This window comes from Xenopus laevis, chromosome 8S, assembly GCF_017654675.1.
Source record: "Xenopus laevis strain J_2021 chromosome 8S, Xenopus_laevis_v10.1, whole genome shotgun sequence".
Classification (NCBI taxonomy): Eukaryota; Metazoa; Chordata; class Amphibia; order Anura; family Pipidae; genus Xenopus; species Xenopus laevis.
The window spans coordinates 24,713,006-24,726,714 of NC_054386.1; the positions used below are offsets into that span (position 1 = coordinate 24,713,006).

General features: G+C 40.5%; 1 protein-coding gene across 1 annotated transcript in view; it reads left to right on the forward strand.

Moving 5' to 3' along the window:
* Positions 1-574: 574 nt before the first annotated feature.
* gtf2a1.S (general transcription factor IIA 1 S homeolog) overlaps positions 575-13,709 on the forward strand; it is a 101,492-nt gene continuing 88,357 nt past the window's right edge. Inside the window, exons 1-2 of the mRNA XM_041574134.1 lie at positions 575-727; positions 871-961. The gene's annotated coding sequence lies outside the window, so the exon portion shown is untranslated. The remainder of the gene's footprint in view (positions 728-870; positions 962-13,709) is intronic.

Below are 13,709 nucleotides of genomic sequence, written 5' to 3' on the forward strand. Positions count from 1 at the left end.
ACATCATACTAAAAGTTAACTCAAAGGTGACCAACCCCTTTTTAACGCTTCTATCTTTTCTACTTCACTCCCAGCAATCTTTTCACTCCTTTTATCCTCTATATATTTAACTATATTATATTTTACCTCTGCATATTATTTGCATGCAGAAGTGGAGAGGAGCAACAGAAAGTTCTGGGATTCCAAACTCTTGTGTCCTCACTGAGGGGATACAATTTCACAGAAATAAAGTCATGGCATCCCTCCCTAATTCCAGCTCTGCTGGCTCATTCTTATAACAGTGCAAATGTGTAATTGGCTCCTCATTTAAATAAGTAGCTCTTCACATAGGGACCATATCTCTATCCCAGGACCTCCTTATAATATAGAGGCTGGGGCGTGGGAATTGGCAGCTGATTTCAGAGTCAGTCTGTGAGGCAGCAGCAGCATTGAGAACACTAATGGCTTTCCCTGTGTGTGTGTGTTGAGCTAAATAATCCCGTGCTGTTTACAAACCCTCTCAGTCGTGCCAGACACTTCCACAGCTCAGCTCTACTGCCAGGACACATATATGGGGTTAAAGCACCAGCCCTTTTGTCCAGAGAGAACCAATCAGCAGGTGTTTACATGGATGAGGCGGGGCTAGGAGCTCTAGCTGTCTCCGGCTCACAGTTCCTAGTTAGTTCGTGGATGCGTTTTGTCTGGACGGTGTCCTGCTGGGAGAGGCTTCCTGTGGGCACAGGGGTAGGTAAGTGGCATCAGCGGTCACGTGGGATATGGAGAACATACGACTGGTGATATAACTCAGCAACTAAGTACTTCATTTTGGTTACAGTACCCAAGTACCTCATTTACGTGTACTAGTAACCCCCCTGCACCTTATTTCCGTAGTACCCTGAAGGAAATAACATCAAAGTGCCTGAAGGAAATAACATCAAAGTGCCTGCTGACTGCCAGTCCTAAATGTCACGTACAATCGCAGGTAGGTAACCTGATAAATGGCCACTATAAGGCAACACGTTGTCAGAGTGTGAATGAAGCTCAGGTCTAAAGTGTGGTGCCACAAAATGAAAACTGGAATATATCTTGTGATGGTTTCATACAGTAAGTGGGTCCAGGGAATCTTGTTATGACAAATGCACTGGCGTACTCAGGAGTGCTCAGGGTATTTCCATAGGATACTGTGCCAGGCATTTATGCTATTTAGGGCAGAGACAGACGCGAAAATTTGGGGAGATTTAGTCGCCCTATGACTAATCACCTTTTCTTAGGGCTACTAATCTCCCCGAAAAGCCTTCCCGCCAGCTAGAATCTAAATCGCCGGCGGGATGGGGGTGGGAGCGTCAGGCAACTTCGGGCGACTTCAGAAAACAAAGCGTTCCGAGTGCCATCCCGTGGGCGATTTAGATTTTAGCCGGCAGGGAGGCAGATCGGGGAGATTAGTCGCCCGGAAAAAAAAGTGGTTTGTCACTGAGCGACTTATATCCCCCAGTAGCTTTGTGTGCCCCTGCCCTTGTGCTATTTGGGGTCATTTGGGTTAGATGCATGCTATTGTGTCTATGGTACTGACTATTATGGGCAGCTGAAGGTTAAATTAACAGTGGGTGAAATATTCATCTGGACATTCATGTAGAGAGTGTTAAAGGACAATGGTGTCAGTTTGGTGACATAGGGGCTCATTTACTAACACTGGGCAAATTTACTCCTGGGCAGTAACCCAGGCAATCACTGAAAGGTTTGTTTTCATTGTTCAACCTGCAGGTGGCTGATTGATTGGTTGCTACGAGTTACTGCCCAGGTGCAAATTTGCCTAGTGTTTATAAATGAGCCCTACGGTGTCTTAGACATAGGTCCATTTCAGGAATTTTAGAGACATCGAAATGCATATAGTTCATGCCAAAGTTGGTAGTGTTGGTAAATGTATTTACTTTATATTATTTACATTTAGAAATAGAGTGGGAAGTGACATATTGCGTGTCTTGGTTGAGGTACGCTCGAGTCCTAGAAATAGCATTTTGTAATGACAGCGCCCACGGAAGTAAATGAAAGCAAATTTGTGGTGTAGGAAGGTTCTGTTCTTACTGTTATTTATTCCTACATAAGGGTCTGTTTCTTGCAAAAGTGAGGTACACAGGGTGTGCTCTTTGACAAAAAGGCTACCAACATATGTGGTGCTCATTTATTAGTATATTAGTAAGTCTAAAACATAGATTTTGAATCATTTTGAAGATTACTGAAAGAGATTACTTAAATCCAGTTGCTTTAATCTTGATACAACTAGGCAGTGGCGTAACTACCGGGGGAGCAGGGGGTGCGATTGGGCCAGGGCGCGCACCCCCTCAGGGCCCCCCGGCAGCTCGCGCGACACTGACTCCGGTGGCAGAAAATGTCGTATGGAGGGGGCGGGGCCAGCTGCACGTCCCGCGTCAGGGCCCGCCCCCCTCTAGTTACGTTACTGCAACTAGGTACAGTCTATATCATGACCTGGATAATGAAAACCTTCACAGACAATGTGCTCATTTATTATAGTGTTCAAAGTTAGCGCACATTGCAGTGTTTGTGCCCTAAAATGCATCATTTTTATCAGGGTGCACCGAATCCACTATTTTGGATTTGGCCGAACCCCCGAATCCTTCGCGAAAGATTCGGCCGAATATCGAACCGAATCCAAATTTGCATATGCAAATTAGGGGTGGGAAGGGAAAACATTATTTACTTCCTCCTTGTTTTGTGACAAAATGTCATGCGATTTCCCTCTCCGCCCCTAATTTGTATATGCAAATTAGGATCCTGCAGTCACACAAGCTTCAGTTCCCTATCAGGTCCTGCTAGCTGCTGATTGGTTCCTGTCCTACAGTGCAGTGAGCTCAGGGAGCAGGAAGTGGAAGAGAAGGGAGGGATTATTGCAGAAATATTCAATAAATCAGCTTGAAACACTACTTTTTTAAGCACAATTCGTCTATTTCTAAATGAGTATAAATCACTGGTACAATCTTATTTTTTACACAGTATGTCTCCTTTAAAAAAACACTGTGCCTTTCACATGGTCATTGGTGTGTATAGTACAGGTCTTCTATTCCAACTCTTTGCACTGTGCCTTATTCACTTTAATAAGTGTTGTGGTTCTAGGTTCACGAATGACAAGTTTATATGCCAGGCCACACCACAGATTTTTTTTGTGGTGGGCCCAGTGCCAAGTTGTTACGCTGCTGATTTATTACACAGTAACATATTTCATGATATAAGTAATTGGAAAAATAGATTTAAGGAGAATACTATTGTCTACTTGACACTTCTGAATGCCCTGCTTGAAGATCAGTTGGGGAAAGATTTTCTTTTATCAACAGAATAACCAATTAACACAACAGAATAACACTGATTCTTTCCTATATATGTTACCTTGTTATGCTCTAAGAGGGTTCTGAGCAAAGACTGTATCTACAAGGTGCCTGAATGCTGTCTGTTCTGAAAAGATCTACACTGTATTAAATAAGGGAGATGAGTAAAAATTCTACTCCATAAAGGCAAGGTGGCAGTGAAGAGAAGAACTATTGCTTTATTTCACAGAGGCAATGGGACAGTGTAGGGCGAGCTAATACTTTTGCTATTTGCTAATATTGGAGTGTCATAAATTGCAAACATGAAATTTTATAATTTTAGAAAATTCTGAAAACTTAACTTCACATAGGGCATCAGGTAGGTTATAACACTTTATTTGATAGGCATGAAATATGTTGTTCAAAGGTGAAAGTGGAAGAGCTGACACAGAGGGGTGTTGATAATGTGAGTTGATCAATTGATGCAATTAATTAATAGTCCACTTGCTTTGCCATCCCTGTGTTTTTCTACCTATCTCTTATTGGCTGTTGCATAGAGATGAATAAGTCAGTTGCTATAGGAGATGCAGTACTTACTCACTGGCAGATACATTCTTGTTAGATAGTATGATTTCCATTATTATTATTATTAATAATAATAATATCAATTTTTTTGCTCACTGGAAAGACTGATAAGCCAAAAGAACTGTTCTCCTTCATTCTTCCCTCTTTTTCTTTTAATTGCTTTTGGCTCTGTTCTTTAACTTTCTGTTGCCTCTATCTCAGCTTGGATCCCATTTTCCACTTCTGGTTTCCCTTCCCCCCTTGTTTTGGATTTTGACATTATGTATTTCTCTTTCTTCAGACAGAGGTTCTCCTATTTGCCTTAAGAAATAATCAGCCCATGTTTGCAAATAATGTTTAAGTAATCTAGTCACATTAGAATGTAAGTAGGGTTGTCACCTGGCCGGTATTTTACCAGCCTGGCCGGTAAAAATGATGGTTGAACCCAATGTTATTGATAGGGAAAAAAGCTAAATATATAGGAAGGCCGGTATTTTTTTGCAGAAAAGGTGGCAACCCTAAATGTATGTACGTTTACTCTGCTACATGCCTATGAGCTACACCACTCCTAGTGTTCAGTCAGTAGTCTCGAAATATATGTCTGCCCACTGCTCAAATTACATATTAAATACCTGTCATTGAAATAGGGTACTCATGCTTAGTAAAAATGAACAGCAAATAAGTGAATTCTTGGCAAAAGCCTGGCCAATATTAGGTTAAAGTCCTGCAGTGGGTCGGGTACCCGCGGGTTACCCGCAAAAACCTGCGGTACCCTGCGGGTTGAAGGTGCGCGTATAGATGGGGGTCGGCGGTTCTGCGGGTCGGGCTGCGGGTCTTCTCAATATCGATTTTTACTCCTTTTTTCTGATTACGCCTACTTCAGATGATGTCACTTCCGATTTACAATGACAGCACTTCCTGATTCTTGATGGTCAGTGGGTCGGGTAGCGGGTAAGAATGCGGATTGTGGGTCCAGATTGCAGGTTGCGGGTACAGGACGGGTACGGGTTCCAAAAAATGGACCCGCACAGGACACTATATTAGGTACTAAGTAAATAAGCTACACCTACACAAATTCTATGGAAGGTCCCCTTTATCCATACAGAACATCTGTCAGCACTTTGCCCGCTAAATTGTAAAGAGTGTTAATAGTATTAACACAAATGCAAATGCTCTGTAAGACAACAAATGTATTGTTATTGCTAATTTTTATTACTCATATTTCATTTCATCCCTCTCCTATTCATATTCCAGTCCCTTGTTCAAATCAATGCATGGTTGCTAGGGTAATTTGGACCCTAGCTAGCAGATTGTTTAAAATGCAAATTGAACAGCTGCTGAATAAAAAAAGCTAAATAACTCAAAAACCTTAAAAAATTAAAATCAATTGCAAATTGTCTCAGAATATCACTCTCTAAATTAAACTAAAAGTTATCTCAAAGTAAATAACCCCTTTAATATTCCTGTCTCTGGTGTTTCAACAGTCTGGCAGCTCAGGGATCCAGGTGCATTGTCTGAACTGTTACAATTTGCTGCATTAGTTGATACATTTCTCAGCAGTGGAGATATTAGCAGCTACTCTATCAATTATATAACAGCTGCCACTAATGATTTTGTTCGGCAGGGCCAAAGATAAGAAATGTACCAACTAAATGTATCAATTTAGAACAGTTACCGTGTCTGCGACCCCCCCAGCTACTTTAGAAAGACATACGAAGTTAAGAAATTTAACTTTTCAATATTAGAAAAAATGGTCACAAGTAGAAAGTAGTTGGAAAAGTATTTATTTCTGGTGGACTATCTGAAAATAACTAAACTAAAAAAAAGTTTTGAAGATGAACAACCCCTTGTTGTTGGCGATATGTTTGCTCTCTAAAAAATACTTAATAATAATAAGGCTAAAGTGCTAGTGCAACTGCATGTGATAAGCAGCTGTACAACTGTGTATATTTATTGTGTGATTTGTCTTCCCCGCGTATACTTATATAATGCACAAAAGCATTGAATATCTTGTAAATGATATCCTTATAAACGGTGATAAGTGATGTCATCAGTTATAAATGGTGAGTAGTGATGTAATTTGTGTCACATGACTTACTACAACTTGTGTATTTTAATAAATAAAGTACCACTTGTTGGAAAATACGAGGATAATAGAAGTAGCCTTGGAGTTCCATGACCTGTATAAAAGCACTCTGCCTTCGGGCCTCGTGCTTTTATATGGTCATGGAACTCCTTAGGTGACATAATATCCTTATATTTTACAATAGGGGGTACTTTATTCACTATATATATATATATATATATATATATATATATATATATATATATATATATATATATATAAAATAAGGGATGCAACGAAACCAGGATTCGGTGCGGGATTCGGCCAGGATTCGGCTTTTTTCAGCAGGATTCGGATTCGGCCGAATCCTTCTGCCCGGCCGAACTGAACATATGCAAATTAGGGGTGGGGAGGGACATCGTACGACTTTTTGTCACAAAACAAGGAAGTAAAATTTTTTCCCCCTTTCCACCCCATAATTTTCATATGCAAATTAGGGTTCGGATTCGGTTTGGTATTCGGCTGAATCTTTCATAAAGGATTCGGGGGTTCGGACAAATCCAAAATAGTGGATTCGGTGCATCCCTCATATATATATATATATATATATATATATATATATATATATATATATATATATATATTGTACTTTTATGAATTGTACAGTGCTAGGGCTCCTTAACAGCACTTAAAAAATAAAATTATACATACATACAGATAAAAACAGCAGTGTGGGAAAGTGTGTGAAGTAGTTAGCACTGCTGCCTTGCAGCTCTGGAAGATAAAAACCTAGCCATTGAATTTACTCGAGGAGCATATTATATAAACACACTTCAGTGAATTTGTTACTGAGGATTGCTTTTTGTTGCCTGTTAAAGGAGAACTAAAGCTAAACTAAAGAAGTAGCTAGAAATGTTGATCATAGTGTTTTGGGCTTCTGTACCAGCCCAATACAACCACAGCCCTTTAGCAGAAAAGATCTGTGTCTACAAAGATGGCGCAGTAGCTCCCCCATCTTCTTTTCTGTTGATGCACTGCACATGCTCTGTGCTGCTGTCACTTACTGAGCTTAGGGACCCACCCACAATATACAGCACACATAGAATAGAAATTTCACAATATAAGGCTGATTAATAATTAATACAGATAATTACTACATGACAGCACAGAAACCAGTGCAACTAGCATCAGAATTTAATAATCAGCCCTGTAACATCAGCTTATATTACAGACCAACCTCATTTTCTGCTTGATAATTTGTGAGGACCCCTAAGCTGCTCAGAGGCCACTGAGCATGTGAGTGTCACAGACACTTTCCAAGATGGTGACCCCCTGTGACAGGTTTGAAGTCCTGGATCATTGCTGCTATTGAGAAGCTGCAACTTTAGGCTGGTGCAATCAGTTCAATATATAAAATATGGCATTTTTAGCCATATTATTTTTTAGGGTTTAGTTCTCCTTTAAACTGGGCTTCTGGGAGACATTCTCCCCAAAACCAGCTACTGTTGCCAAAGTAGCCCCATAGTTTAAAGCATAGACATTTTTGAACACCATGGTTCTTCTATGGACTGCAGTGTTCATAAACCTTGTGCCAGAGACCTTAGATGAGGGCAAATGCAAAGAATCTGTGATTTGTTTTCTTTTGTTCAGAGATATAAATATATAGAAGATAAAGAAGCCTGCTCACTTCTAACCTACTGTACCAAGACTTTCCCTTTGTGCAAATCATTGTCAGCTGGAGCGAAAAACCATTGTACTTGTTTATTGCTAACATTAATATTCCTGCTGTTGTATAGAGATTCTGCCTTTACAAAAATGGATGTTTACCTTATTAATGAGTTACCAGCAGGGAGGTGAGTCACAGGACAAGGTGTTAACTGTCCCGAAGATGGCGCCAGGTACAGGAGATAAACATTACAACACCTAGTAACACCCAGATAAAAGGAAAAAGTTAATAGCGTGCTTGGCACAAACCAAACTATGCCACAGCCTAAAGTAAATCTGGCATCAGGTTGTTTCTTCTTTATTAACAAAGGAAGGAACATCTACACCGGGAACATATTTTTCAGGGCAGAATGAATGTGAGGTAGAACTCAAAATAAATAATGATGATATCCCCTGGATATTTGAGACACTCCGCTAGGATAGTGTTGGGTCACATCACATGAAAGGGACCAGGAAAAATAAATACAAATAATAAGTATATTTAAATGAATTAGTAAAAATGACATAAATAGAATGTAATACAGGCCATATTCAAAGATGTAATACAGGCCATATTCAAAGATGACTTCCAACATTCTCATATTTTACAACAGGGGGTATATTAGAATCCAAAAGATGCAGTGAGTTATGTGATACCAGTTACTTAAAGGAACAGTGCACAAAGTGTTTTAAAGTAATAAAAATATAATGCAGTGTTGCCCTGCACTGGTAAAACTGTTGTGTTTGCTTCAGAAACATTACTATTGTTTATATAAATAAGCTGCTGTGTAGCAATGGGGGCAGCCATTCAAAGGAGAAAAGGCTCAGGTTGCACAGCAGATAGCAGATAAGCTCTGCAGAATATAATGGTGTTATCTGTTATCCACTATTTAACCTGTGCCATATAGCCTTTTTTCAATTTCATTGCTACATTGCAGCTTGTTTATATAAAGTATAGTAGTGTTTCTGAAAAGCTAAAAACCACAAGTAAAAAATGAAAACCAATTGCAAATTGTCTCAGAATATCACTCTCTATATCATACTAACAGTTAACTCAAAGGTGAACAACCCCTTTAACTAAGCATGAAGTATGACATTGCTATCCACTGCAAAAGCCATGAATATCCTGAAAATGATATACTTGTAAATGGTGCATAAGACTGGAACTAGGTAGGTACTTTGACTCCGACCAGTTGTGAAGAGAATAAGATCTCTGAACTTGTGAGCGGTTGGTAAAGGTTACTTTCAGTCTCTAGTTTCTACAGCACGAAGGCACCTGTTATATTGGGGTAGTTGCATTATAAAAAAAAAATGAGTTGCCTTATACTTGGAGAAATTTTGTGACACTGAGATTCTAATTGCACTAGTGTGATCCTACTAGGTTTTTAACTTCAATGAATAAACTGAATAAAAGTTAATTACTAAAAATGTTTTAGTAATAATTAGGGATGCACCGAATCCAGGATTCGGTTCGGGATTCGGCCACGATTCTGCCTTTTTCAGCAGGATCCGGCCGAATCCTTCTGCCCGGCCGAACTGAATCCTAATTTGCTTATGCAAATTAGGGGCGTGGAGGGAAAAATCACATGATTCAGATTCGGTATTAGGCTGAATCTTTCGCAAAGGATTAGTAATAATATCAATTCCCCAGTGATAGCTGTGCAAAGACTGACATATATCATCCCCACTTTTCTTTTTCACTGATGTGGCTAAACCTGTCCTGAGTGATTAGACAGTATGATTTTATTGATTAAATTAAAACTCAGTAAGTATCTAAGTACCTGTGCAAGAGGCTATTATCCTTTATTGATATAGTGCTGATATATATTTATGACCATGGTGCAGTTCGGTGCTGTTCGCTAGCGCAACTTCGATTTGCTTGCCGAATTAACGCTACCGAAACTTCGCCATCGTTCGGATGCAACTTCGCATTTTAGTGAATTAGCGTTGTCCTGGCGAATTTTCGCCTGGTGAAGTGTGGCTATGTGAGCAAAGCCCTTGCTGGCAAATTTCCAGAGGTTAGTGAATTTGCCCCTTAGTGTCAAGGTGGTGTGACAGTCCAGGATTCTGCTGCTTTATACTTTATATTTAGTACAGTAAGGGAGAGCTAAACCATACTCCATTTTCCTCCTGAATAAAACTGTTGATTTTGGATGGATGCTCATTCCAGACAAAATGTGAGATTGCTGCTTGGAAAGCTTGTAGCCAGAAGGTGAGGAAGGGCATGGTAATCCATCTTGATTCACATGATCATGCTGTGGGTGCCATTCTGCTGGTTACTGGTGATCGAGCACATGAGCCTCCTCATAGTAATTAACCTTATTTATTTCCTATAGCAGATAATAGTTACAGGTAACAGTGGTACAGGGATGTGATTCTTGCACGGATTCCAATCTACACTTTGAAATGTTTGGGGACACTTCCAGGTTTGTTTTTAATGGATATTTTTTTATAATAAATTCATGACTAGCAAAGATCTCTTGGTGTAGGCCTTTAACTGTATTTATTTTGTAGATAGAAGAAGAGGGATTTTTTAGCCTTTGTCTTTGAAAAGCTGTGACTTCTAAAGGGGAGCTTGCAGTGCCCTTGCTTGCAGAATACACAGTACTGTTTAACCTTATTCGTTAAATACAGTACATGGCCAGGCCAGTAGTGCATGGCAAAGATCCTGGCTAAATGCTTTTTTTATTGAAGGGGAAGAAAACAGCAGTGTGGCCATATTACAGATTACAGAAAGGAAGCGAGAAACCTGAGATGAGAGACTTTGAAGGGTCATGGGAAAAAAACATTTTCAAAAAGTTAATAGTGCAGCTCCAGCAGAATTCTGTACTGAAATCCATTTCTCAAAAGAACAAACAGATTTTTTTATATTTCATTTTAAAAACTGACATGGGGTTAGACATTTTGTCAGTTTCCCAGCTGCCCCCAGTCATGTGACTTGTAGTCTGATAAACTTCAGTCACTCTCTGCTGTACTGCAAGCTGGAGTGAACGGATGGACCCCCAGCCTAGCAGCCTAACAACAGAACAATGGGAAGGTAACTAGATAGCAGCCCTAAGACAAGATAACAGCGGCCTGGTAGATCTAAGTTCAGCACTCAATAGTAAAATCCCGGTCCCACTGTGACACATTCAGTTACATTAAGTAGGAGAAACAACAACCTGCCAGAAAGCAGCTGGCTCTTTCTGAAAACACATGATCAGGCAAAATGACCTGGGATGGCTGCCTACACACCAATATACAACTAAAAAATACACTTGTTGGTTCAGGAATTAAATTTTATTTTATAGAGTGAATTATCGGCAGTGTAAACAGTGTAATTTAGAAATAAAAATACATAACAAAAATCCCTTTAAAGGAACAGTTCAGTGTGAAAATAAAATCTATTACACAGTTTTTATTTTTATACTGAACTATTCCTTTAAGCAAATTAAAAACCATATTGAGACCTCCTGCTATTAACGTGGAATCATTGGTTCATTAAAGGAGAAGGAAACCCCCAGGGCGCTAAACCCCTCCCCCCCTCCCCTGTGCTGCCCCCCCTCCCTCCTCCCCCCTGGCCTACCTGTCCCCCTGGGCAAATGCCCCTAACTTTTTACTCACCCCTCTGCGCAGGTCCTGTCCACGGAGTACGCAGTCGCCATCTTCTCCCACGCGCGTCTTCTTCCTGCTCTGATCGGCGTTTTCTGGCGCATGCGCAGTAGGAACAGGTACCGGTACGGCTCTACTGCGCATGCGCCGAATGTCACGAAGTTTTCCGATTTCACTTCGTGACATTCGGCGCATGCGCAGTAGAGCCGTACCGGTACCTGTTCCTACTGCGCATGCGCCAGAAAACGCCGATCAGAGCAGGAAGAAGACGCGCGTGGGAGAAGATGGCGACTGCGTACTCCGTGGACAGGACCTGCGCAGAGGGGTGAGTAAAAAGTTAGGGGCATTTGCCCAGGGGGACAGGTAGGCCAGGGGGGAGGAGGGAGGGGGGGCAGCACAGGGGAGGGGGGGAGGGGTTTAGCGCCCTGGGGGTTTCCTTCTCCTTTAAGGTGCTTTTACAACAGAGCTGCTGTTTCACATATGTGATCTTTCATAAGTATGCCATGTACTGCACCAACCCAAGACCTGCACACAACCTGTCCCTGCCCACAACCTGTCCCTGCCCACATAGATTACTAGTCTGTGCTGGCACATACTCGGGATGAAGTCAAATCAGATTAAGGCTTTATGATAGCCCCCAATATGCAATGCACTGCTCTCAGTGTTCCACTGTGCAAAACCAGGCATCTGGTGAATTTCAGTTGCAGATCTCTATCTGTGTGTTATATATTAATTATTCTTGGTCTGGCCAGCATTACCTAATTATATATCTAAAGTGTATGTATCAATACTGTATATATCTATCTACAGACTCTTTCTCTGGCTCACTGTGCATAGTGATGAAACAGTTTTGCAGTAACTGGGACAATAGATTTCACTATAATCCCACACAGAATGAATGTCATCCCACACAGACTGCAGACTACCCGTTCCTACTGCAGATTGTTCTTGTTTATATAGTGAATAAAGTACCCCCTCTTGTAAAATATAAGGATATTATTAGTTACCGAGGAGTTTCATGACCATATAAAAACACGAGGCCGAAGGCCGAGTGTTTTTATACAGGTCATGGAACTCCGAGGTAACTTCTAATATCCTCATATTTTACAACTGGGGGTACTTTATTTATTATAATACACAAATTTTAGTAAGTCATGTGACAGAAATGACATCACTACTCACCGTTTATAACTGATGACATCACTACTCACCGTTTATAAGGATATAATTTACAGGATATTCATGGCTTTTGTGTATTATATGGTATTATACTAAATGTATCAGCAAAGAAAACACAAGTCTTTGGATAATACATTTTCCGGCCTTTTTCTGAACAGAACATCACAGTTGCACAAAGCACACTGACATATAATGATGAATCTGCTCCTTACAAATTTACAATCTGTAATAAACAGTGGTAACACCAAACCCAGTTATAATAGTTTACCTCAGTTACATGAAAGAACAGTTTGGTAATTCATTTTCCTTCTATAGAGCTATAAGGGTGCTACAAGTTACCAAAAACAGGTATCTGTCTATTTTACCCACAATTCACCTTACGAGCGCTTTTCCACTGTTAGAACAAAGTCCTTGCATCTCCTGTATGGGGGGCTAAGATTTGTGTCACACAAAAAAAGGGCATACTAACAGGTGCATGTTGCACCTGTCATGTAAGGTAACATGTGGGTCACACATGGGCACCTAAATGCAGATATCCTACATTTGCATTATTTGTAATGCAAGATGGCAGACTTCATTACAACACCATATTGTTTGTAGGATAAGCACTCAAGGAGCAATCCTCCAGGTAGTTGTACTAAAAAGGCCTTTATTGAAGTACAAGCATGGATTACAGCCTAACGTGTTCTCACAACACCTGGGAGCCAATTCATTAACTTCGAGTGAAGGATTCGAAGTAAAAAAACTTCGAATTTCTAAGTGTTTTGTGGGTTACTTCGACTACGACTTTGAATCGAAGGATTCGAACTAAAAATCGTTCGACTATTCGACCATTCGATAGTTGAAGTACTGTCTCTTTAAGAAAAAACTTCAACCCCCTAGTTCGCCACCTAAAAGCTACCGAACCCAATGTTAGCCTATGGGGAAGGTCCCCATAGGCTTGGCTACGTTTTTTGGTCGAAGGATAATCCTTCGATTAAAATCCTTCGAATCGTTCGATTCGAAGGATTTAATCGTTCGATCGAAGGATTAATCCTTCGATCGTTCGATTGCAGTTTTTGCGCAAAATCCTTTGAAGTCGAATATCGAGGGTTAATTAACCCTCGATATTCGACCCTTGATGCATCGGCCCCCTAGTCATAGGCTACTGGTAATGTCAGTGGATATTACAAAAATCCTGCCAATCGAAATGGTCTTTGAAATAAAAAAGGGGGAGGGGAAATTGGAAGACAAACCTAGCTAAAGCTGGCCATAGATGTTGAGATTTTTAAAAGATCCGATCCTCATGGTGAGACCACGATTTTCTCGGA